Raw genomic sequence first — 10033 nt, forward strand, 5'->3', positions numbered from 1 at the left:
ATTTTGTATTCTGCAACTTTACTGAATTCCTTTATTAGTTCTAATAGTTTTTGGATAGAGACTTTAGGGTTTTCCACATTGGTATAATGCTACCTGAAAATAGGATTTTACTTCTTTCTTTCCAGTTTGGATGCCTTTTATTTCTTTTTATTGTCTGATTGCTATGGCTAGGACTACCAGTACTATGTATGTTAAATAGAAGTGGCAAGAGTGGGCATCCTTGTCTTGTTCCTGATTTTAGGGGAAAAGTTTTCAGCTTTTCACCATTAAATATGTTAGTCGTGAGTTTGTTGTAAATAGTCTCTATTATGTTCAGACGTGTTTCCTCTATACCAATTATGATGAGAGTTTTTATCATGAATGGATGTTGAATTTTCTCACATGCTTTTCCTTTGTCTATTGAGATGATCATGTGAATATTCTCCTTCCTCTTGTTAATGTGGTATATCACATTAATTGATTTGCAAGTGTTGAACCATCTTTGTGACCCTAGAATAAACTCCACTTCATCATGGCATATATATCCTTTTTATATATTATTGAATTTGTTTTTCTAATATTGTGTTGAGAATTTCTGCATTTATATTCATCAGATATATTTGCCTATAATTTTCTTTTTTGTAGTGTCTTTCTTTGGTTTTGATATCAGAGTGATGGTGACCTTGTAGAATGAATTTGGGAGTATTCCATCCTTTTTAAATTTTTTAGAATAGTTTGAGACAGATAGGTATTAGCTTTTCTTTATATATTTGGTAGAAGTCCCCTGTGAAGATGTCCAGTCCTGGACTTCTGTTTACTGGGAAGTTTTGTTTTTGTTTTTTTATTACAAATTCAATTTCACTACTAGTGATCGGTCTGTTTACATTGTCTATTTCTTCCTGATACAGTCTTGGAAGATTGTATCTTTCTAGAAATTTGTCCATTTCTTCTAGTTTGTCCAATTTGTTGGCATATAGCTGTTCATAGTATTCTCTCATGATTTTATTTTGTATCTCTGTGATGTTGGTTGTTATTTCTCCTCTTTCATTTCTTATTTTGTTTATGTGAATCCTCTTTTTTCCTGATGAGTCTGGCTAAATTTTTCTCAATTTTGTTTATCTTAAAAAAAAAATCAGCTCTTTGGTTTACTGATCATTTCTTTTTTTTTGTCTCTATTTTATTCATTTCCCTTCTGATCTTTATTATTTCCTTTTCTCTACTGACTTTGGACTTTGTTCTTCTTTTTCTGATTCATTTAGATGGTACTTCATCCTGTTTTTATGACGTGTTTTCTTGTTTCTTGAGGTAGGCCTGTGTCACTATAAACTTCCATCTTAGAACTGCTTTTGCTGCATCACATGAATTTTGGAAAGTTGTATTTCCATTCTCATTTGTCTCAAGGTATTTTCTGATTTCCTCAATGAATTCTTCATTGACCCATTGGTTTTTTAGTAGCATACTTTTTAGTCTCCATGTGTATGTTCTTTTCCCATTTTTCTTCCTGTAACTGATTTCCATTTTTATATCATTTTGGTGAGAAAGGATGCTTTGATATAATTTCTATCCACTTAAATTTGTTAAGACTTGTTTTTTGGCCAACATGTTGTCTATCATGGAGAACATTCCATGCATGCTTGAAAAGAATGTTTATTCTGCTGTTTTTGTATGGAATTTCCTATAGGTATGTATTAAATCCAACTGGTCAAACGTGTCATTTAAGACCACTCTTTCCTTATTGATTTTCTATCTGGATGATCTGTCCATTGATGTATGTGGTGTACTGAAGTCCCCTGCTAATATTATTGTCAATTTCTCCCTTTATGTCTGTTAATATTTGCGTTTAGTTAGGTGTTCCTGTATTAGGTTCATATATAACGAGTGTTATACCCTCTTCTTTTATTGATCCTTTTATCATTATGTAATATCCTTCTCTGTCTTTTGTTATAGCCTCTGTTTTAAAGTCTACTTTGTCTGATATGAGCACTGCTACCATGCTTTTTGTTGTTTCCGTTTACATGAAATACCTTTTTCCATCCCCTCAACTTTCAGTCTGTGTGTATCTTTAGCTCTGAAGTAAGTCTCTTGTAAGCAGCATTATAGATGGGTCCTATTTTTTTTTCCAATAACCACCTTTTGTCCATTGAAAAAAATTTAGCCCACTGATATTTAAAGTGATTATTGATAGGTGTGTATTTATTGTCATTTTTTTAAAAACTTGTTTTCTGGTTCTTTTTTGTAGTTCTGTTTTTTAATTCTTTTTCTAGTTTCTTCCTTTTGGTTTGATAATTTTAAGTAGTATATTTGTGTTCCTTACTCTCTAGTTTTTGTGTATCTATTGTAGGTTTTTGATTTGTGGTTACCATGGGATTCATATATGTTGATCTATAACTATATGTTTTAATCAGGTAATCATTTCAGTTCAAAAACATTCTAAAAGATTTACATTTTTAACTCCCATCCTCCACATTTTGTGCTTTTAATGTCACATCTTCATCTCTTTACTGATTATTGTAGATGATTTTACAAATTTTTGCATTTTATTCTTTGCACAATTTAACTGGCTGATCCTCAGCCTTTACTATATATTTACCTTTGCTAGTGGGATTTTTAATTTCCTATATATACTTCCTTCTTATTATAGCCTTTTCAATTCCAGTCAGAGAAAACCCTGTAACATTTCTTTTAGGGTAGGTTTAGTATACATGAACTCTTTTAGCTTTTGCTTGTCTCAGAATTTCTTTCTCTCTCCTTCAATTCTAAACGATAATCTTGCTGGGTGTAGTATCCTAGGTTGCAGGTTTTTACCTTTAAGCTCTTTGACTATATCAAGCCACTCCATTCTGGCCTGAGAAGTTTCTGCAGAGAAGTCAGCTGATAACTTTGGGGGACTCCCTTGTATATAACAGTTTTTCTCTTGCTGCCTTTAAAATTCTCTCTTTAACTTTTGCCATTTTAATTATGGTATTTCTTGGTGAGGATCTGTTTGGGTTCATCTTGTTTGGGATCCTCTGTGCTTCCCATACCTGGATATGTTTCCTTCTTCACGTTTGGGAAGTTTCCAGCAATATTTTTATCAAATACATCTTCTACCCCCTTTTTTCTCTCTTCTCTGGGTCTGTGCTGCCTTTGTCCCTAACAGCTGAGCTCTCCTCTTGGCCACTGTATCCCTCACCCTAGTGTGGAGCTGTGCTGTGGAGTAGGTGGGGCTGGTGCAGGTGCTTAGCATGGATTGTTGAGAAGGCTGAGGGCAGTCCCAGACACAGTCAGAGACCTGGATCACTTATGACGCACTGCCTGAGTAAGCACCAGCAATTGTTGCCCTTACCCTGCTCAGATGCAGCTCCTGGTCTGAGCTGCCTTTGTCCCTCACAGCTGAGCTTTCCCTGCAGCAGTGGCAGCCCTTGCCCCAATGTGAAACTACGTCATGAGCAGGTGGGGCATGAGTGGGCACTCATCTCAGGCTGGGGTGCACGCCAGGGCGGTCTTAGGAAACCAGCCTGCATCCTGTGCAGTTTCAATCCACTCTCTCCACCCTGTTTCAGAAGTAAGCAAGCATGTGTGCACTCTCATGAGCAGAGTCCAGGCTTCCCACAGCTCTCCTGTTAGTCCCACCAGTCCTCCAACCAGCCAAGGGGACTTGTTTTCCAGGTGTCAGACCCCAGCCCTGGGGCACCCAGTATGTGACTTGAGCCAATCACTCTCTATGGGAGATCTCCACTTGTGTAACCTCCCTCCTCTTCTGAGTCCCCTCCCAGGTGCACAGGTCCAAATCTGATCAGTTCTCTTCCCTTCCTTACCTAATCCTGTGTGGATCTTTCTTACAGCCTTGGCTGTGCAGGAGTCTTTCTGCCAGTCTACAGTTAGTTTTCAGTGAGAATCATTCCACATGTAGATATATTTTTGATGTTTTTGTAGGACGAGGTGAGTTTTACATCTTCCTACTCTACCATCTTCATCTCCACAATAATTTCAAATTTTAGTTCAATCGCTCTGACCAATACATTAGCGTAAGAAAATTCAGGATCCCAATTAGGTAATAATAGCAAGGGCCTACATTGCACTTACCATGTTTTGGCCACTTATTCTAATCATATTACATGAATTAACTCATTTTAGTTCTCACAATAAAAATAATTAGAAGAAATTCGGTAATAAAAACTTATCCTCCTTGGCTTCAACTTTTTTCATACCATGACTTTGGCTGTTATCTTTGTTTAATTAATTCTGTGTTGGATGTTATGACATAATTTGTAAAGGACTCTAATGACAACAGAGCTTGTAAGTCACTAATCAGCTGACCTTAGAGGCTAAGTGTGCTTTGTTTGCCCTGTGTCCCTATAAAAAGGAAAAAAAGTAAAGTAGCCTCAAAAGGAAATTCTCTTTCTTGTCTGTCTGAAAGATGGATCACTTGTGTAATAGTTTGCTAGAGCTGCCGTAACAAAATATCAGGTATGGGTGGCTTGAACAACTGAAGTTTATTGTCTCAAAGTTCTGGAGCCTGGAAGTTCAAGATAAAGGTGTCAACAGGGTTAGTAACTTCTAAGGGCCTCTCTCCTTACATTAAAGACAGCCATTGTCTCTCTGTGTCTTTTCACATTATTTTCTCTCTGTACTTGTCTCTCTGTCCAAACTTTTTTCCTTTTCATAAGGATACCACTCATATTAGATTAGGGCTTACCCTATCCACCACATTTTAACTTAATTACCTCTGTAAAAACTGTCTCCAAATAAGGTCACACTCTGAAGCTCTGGGGATTAGGACTCCAACATTTGTGGGGGGGAGGACACATTTTAAATTACAACAACTTGGCTTAAGATATGAGGAGTACTATTACTTTAACATGAAACATCTGAAATCTCACGTCCTTGTGCCTCCAACTAGCCTGTTTTATCTTCACCATTGATTTGTGTTTCCTCTATCTTTTCGATTCTCTATCCCAAATTCCTTTAATTGATATAAAATCAAGACCCCTGGGCACCAAGTGTCTACATTAATCTATTTGTCAGTCCATCATGAGAAGAAAAGTGGTTAAATATCTTCAAAACAGAATACTAAGAAACATTTTTAAAATGAGAATAATTTTCATCCAGGACTAAATAAAACAAGGAAAGTAAGGCAGAACTTAGATCAGGTTATATCTTATACCTTATCATTAAAATTTGATTAGACTAAAGTTGCAAGGTTGTGAAAACAGAGGGATGCATTAATAGGATATTTTAGTACTACTTTTTATGATTCTTTTAAGCAATATTTGGTAGACTTGAAAGCTAATGGAACTTTCTGTCTCTCTCCCTCTCTCCCCCACTCCCTCCATTTCTTACTCAAATGGAGTAAAACTTTAAATAGTAAATTTATTTGGAAAAATAAATAAATTAATGAATTGAAGGTTTGGGAGATTTCTTAACTGCAGCTGCATTAATTAGGAAATATCATTGCTTTGACTTCATGTAACCATTCACTATCTTTTTCTGCAAGTAGAATATGTGTGTTGTCCCTGTTTATTTTAACTGAAATTGACCTCAAACTGTGTTCCATAATGTATTTTTTATGATTCCTAATCATTTATTAAAAGTATAACACTTTGCCATTATCATACTTGTGATTTTTAAAAAATTTCTGTTGCAGTGTAGTTGATTTAAAATGTTGTATTAGTTTTTGCTGTATAGCAGAGTGAGTCAGTTGTACGTATACATATATCCACTCCTATTTAGAATCTTTTCCTGTACAGGTCATTCGAGAGTATTAAGACGAGTTCCCTGTGCTATAGAGTAAGTCCTTATTAGTTATCTATTATATATATATATAGTAGTGTGTATATGTCAGTCTCCCAATTTATCCCCCCCGACCCCAGTAACAATAAGTTTGTTTTCTGCATCTGTGACTCTATCTCTGTTTTGTAAATAAGTTCATTTGTACCATTTTTTTAGATTCCACAGGTACGTGATATCTTATGATATTTGTCTTTCTCTGTCTTCACTCAGTATGACAATTTCTAGGCCCATTCATGTCACTGCAAATGATATTATTTCATACTACTTTTATGGCTGCAGTGAACATTGGGGTGCAATGTATCTTTTCGAATTATGGTTTTCTCTGGATATATGCCCAGGAGTGGGATTGCTGGATCATATGGTATCTCTATTTTTAGTTTCTTAAGCAAACTCCATACTGTCCTCCATAGTGGCTGTACCAATTTACATTCCCACCAACAGTGGAGGAGGGTTTCCTTTTCTGCACACCCTCCCTAGCATTTATTGTTTGTAGATATTTTGATGATGGCCATTCTGACCAGTGTGAGGTGATACCTCATTGTAGTTTTGATTTGTATTTCTCTAATAATTAGTGTTGTTAAGTATCTTTTCATTTGCTTTTTGTCCATCTGTTTGTCTTCTTTGGAGAAATGTCTATTTAGAGTTTCCACCCATTTTTTGATTGGGTTTTTTTTTATATATATATATATATTGAGCTGCATGAGCTGTTTGTTTGTTTGTATATTTTGGAGATTAGTCCTTTGTCACTTCACTTGCAAATATTTTCTCCAGTTTGGTGTCTTTTCGTTTTGTTTATGGTTTCCATTGCTGTGCAAAAGTTTTTTTGTTTTGGTTTTGGGATTTTTGGCTGTGCTGCACAGCATACAGGAATTTAGTTCCCTGACCATGGTTCGAACTCGTGCCTCCTGCAGTGGAAGTGCAGTCTTAACCACTGGACCACTGGCGAAGTCCCCGTGCAAAATCTTTTAATTAGGTCCCATTTGTTTATTTTTGCTTTTATTTTCATTACTCTAAGAAGTGGGTCAAAAAAGATCTTGCTGCAATTTATGTCATAAAGTGTTCTGCCTATGTTTTCCTCTAAGAGTTTTATAGTATCCGGCCTTACATTTAGGTCTTTAATCCATTTTGAGTTTATTTTGTGTATGGTGTTAGGGAGTGTTCTCATTTCATTCTTTTACATGTAGCTGTCTTGTTTTCCCAGCACCACTTATTAAAGAGGATGTCTTTTCTCCATTGCCTATTCTTGCCTCCTTTGTAGTAGATTAGGGGACCATACGTGCTTGGATATATCTCTGGACTTGCTATCCTGTTCCATTGATCTATATTTCTCTTTTTGTGCCAGTACCATACTGTTTTGATGACTGTAGCTTTGTGGTATAGTTTGAAGTCAGGGAGCCTGATTCCTCCAGCTCCGTTTTTGTTTCTCAAGATTGCTTTATCTATTTGGGGTCTTCTGTGTTTCTGTACAAATTTTAAAAAATTTTGCTCTAATTCTGTGAAAAATGCTATTGGTAATTTGATAGGGATTGAATTGAATCTGTAGATTGCTTTGGGCAGTACAGTCATTTGGACAATATTGATTCTTCCAATCCAAGAACATGGTATATCTCTCCATCTGTTTGTGTCATCTGTGATTTTTTCCATCAGTATATTTTTTCTTTTTATTGGAGTATAATTGTTTTACAATATTGGGTTAGTTTCTGCTCTAGAACAAAGTGAATCAGCTATATTTATACATATATCCCCACCCCACCCCTCTAGTTCATCACAGAGCACCGAGCTGAGCTCTCTGTGCTATACAGCAGCTTCCTACTATCTATCTCTTTTACACATGGCAGTGTATATATTTCAGTGTTACTCTCTCAGTTCATCCCACCCTCCCCTTCCCTCCCCCTGTGTCTACAAGTCTGTTCTCTACATCTGTATCTCAGTATCTTATAGTTTTCTCTGTGCAGGCCTTTTGCCTCCTTAGGTAGGGTTATTCCTAGGTATTTTATTCTTTTTGATGCAATGGTAAATGGTATTATTTTCTTAATTTCTTTTGGTGAATTTAAGAAAATTGAAATCATATCAAGCATCTTTTCTGACCACAATGCTATGAGATTAGAAATCAATTACAGGAAAACTTTTCTTCTCGAACTCTTTCAAAAAGTTGCAGAGGAAGGAAGACTCCCAAGCTCATTCTATGAGGCCACCATCACCCTGATACCAAAACCAGACAAAGATAGATAGCACAAAAAAGAAAATTACAGGCCAATATCACTGATGCACATAGACACAAAAATCCTCAACAAAATACTAGCAAACAGAATCCAGCAACACATTAAAGGGATCATACACTATGATCAGGTGGGATTTAGCCCAGGGATGAAATGATTTTTCATTATCCACAAATCAACGAGTGTGATACATCACATCAATAATCTGAAGAATAAAAATCACATGATCATCTCAATAGATACAGAAAAAGCTTTTGACAGAATTCAAAACCCATTTATGATAAAAATTCTCCAGAAAGTGGGCATAGAGGGAACCTACCACAGCATAATAAAGCCATAGTCGATAAACCCAGAGCAAACATCAATCTCTGTGGTGAAAAGCTGAAAGCATTTCCTCTAAGATCAGGAACAAGACAAGGATGTCCATTCTTGCCAGTATTATTCAACATAGTTTTGGAAGTTTTAGCCACAACAATCAGAGAAGAAAAAGAAATAAAATGACCCAAATTGGAAAAGAAGTAGTAAAACTGTCACTATTTGAAGATGACATAATACTATCCATAGAACATCCTGAAGATGCTACCAGAAAATTACTAGAGCTCATTAATGAATTTGGTAAAGTTGCAGGATATAAAAACCATACACAGAAATCTCTTGCATTCCTAACAACAAAAGATCAGAAAGAGAATTTAAGGAAACCAGTCACTATTTTAACATATTAATCAATAATTTATTTTATTCTTACTTTATAAAGGAGATTTTGTTTCTTTATAAAGGAGATATAGTTTAAGAATATTATCCAGTGTAGACCTTTTAAATATCTCTATGCCAAACCCCTGATTTAGTATTATTGTTAATAGGTCTTACCTTAAAAATTAAAAGTAACAATAACAAGCTGGTTATGGAGTAACAACGCCACACTCCCTTGTATGACTTATCAAGAGGATCCTATGAGAATTAAAATAATTCATAAGTATACTGTCAAAAGCTCAGAGATAACAGAAGTAAAACCAATGAATCACTGAAGTAGTAATTAGTAAAAGTTTGTTGTGCACACACCAAAAAGATAGTTTGCAAACCAAGCACACTCAAAGCAAAACATAGAGGCTCATAGGCAATTGTTATAAAGCAGTTTAGTGAGAAGACAGTGACTGCTTATTCTTCAGTGATTGGTTATAATATTAGAATTTAAGTGATAGGGAATTGGTTAGTTGTTACCTCTTATCAAGCTTGAGAAGAAGTTTAAGTCTTGCTTATGATTTGCAGAAGCAGAAACAAGAAATGAGTGAGGTCAAGCTAGTAATTAAGCTTTGTTTGTATGGCTAAATTGGTTTTGTCTTTTCAGGGAGTTTTCAAGTTTGGTCTCTTTTTTATTTTAACAATACTTAGCACATAAATTATCTATAAGTCAGTATGCATTGCGTATTTAGTAAAAATAGGAGACTGAAGACAATTTTGGATAAAACTTTTTTTAGTGACTACAATTTTGCAAAAAGAAAAAATGTACTGTTTAACAATTGTAATTTGATATTTTCCACTTTATGATAAATATATTAGTATAAATCAGATATAATCATGTTGGAAACAAATGGTTAAAAATAATATCTCACAAAACAGTGATGTATGTGATTTTTAAAGTAGCTTTATAAAGAAAATACTTCTTGTAAAACTGATTTGTTGTTTATCATACACAAAGGCCAAGGAAAGAGAAGGTAGATTAGTTTACTATTATTCCACATTTTCTACATCTAGTTGACAATAGAATGTTTTTCTCTTATAATACATGTAACAAAATTTCACATTACAGACCTTAACTCAGGAAAGGAGAAAATAATTACAAAACATGAGTAGACTAACTGTTCCTGAAATAAAACTAGTAAAAGTGAAATAAGCAATGTGAGAAAAATAGTCTTCTTGCAAGGTTCCTAGAGCTGCCTATTGCCAATTCCTAGCATATAAAATGGAAATAAGGAATCAATATTATAATAAATCTGACCTGTAAAATATTAATCTTTATGAAAATATTTGAGTAAGTAAGACTACCACTGGATAGGGTCAAGAGG

Source organism: Delphinapterus leucas, chromosome 3, assembly GCF_059928025.1.
Source record: "Delphinapterus leucas isolate spDelLeu-1000000601 "Yukka" chromosome 3, BTC_Dleu_Yukka2, whole genome shotgun sequence".
Lineage (NCBI taxonomy): Eukaryota > Metazoa > Chordata > Mammalia > Artiodactyla > Monodontidae > Delphinapterus > Delphinapterus leucas.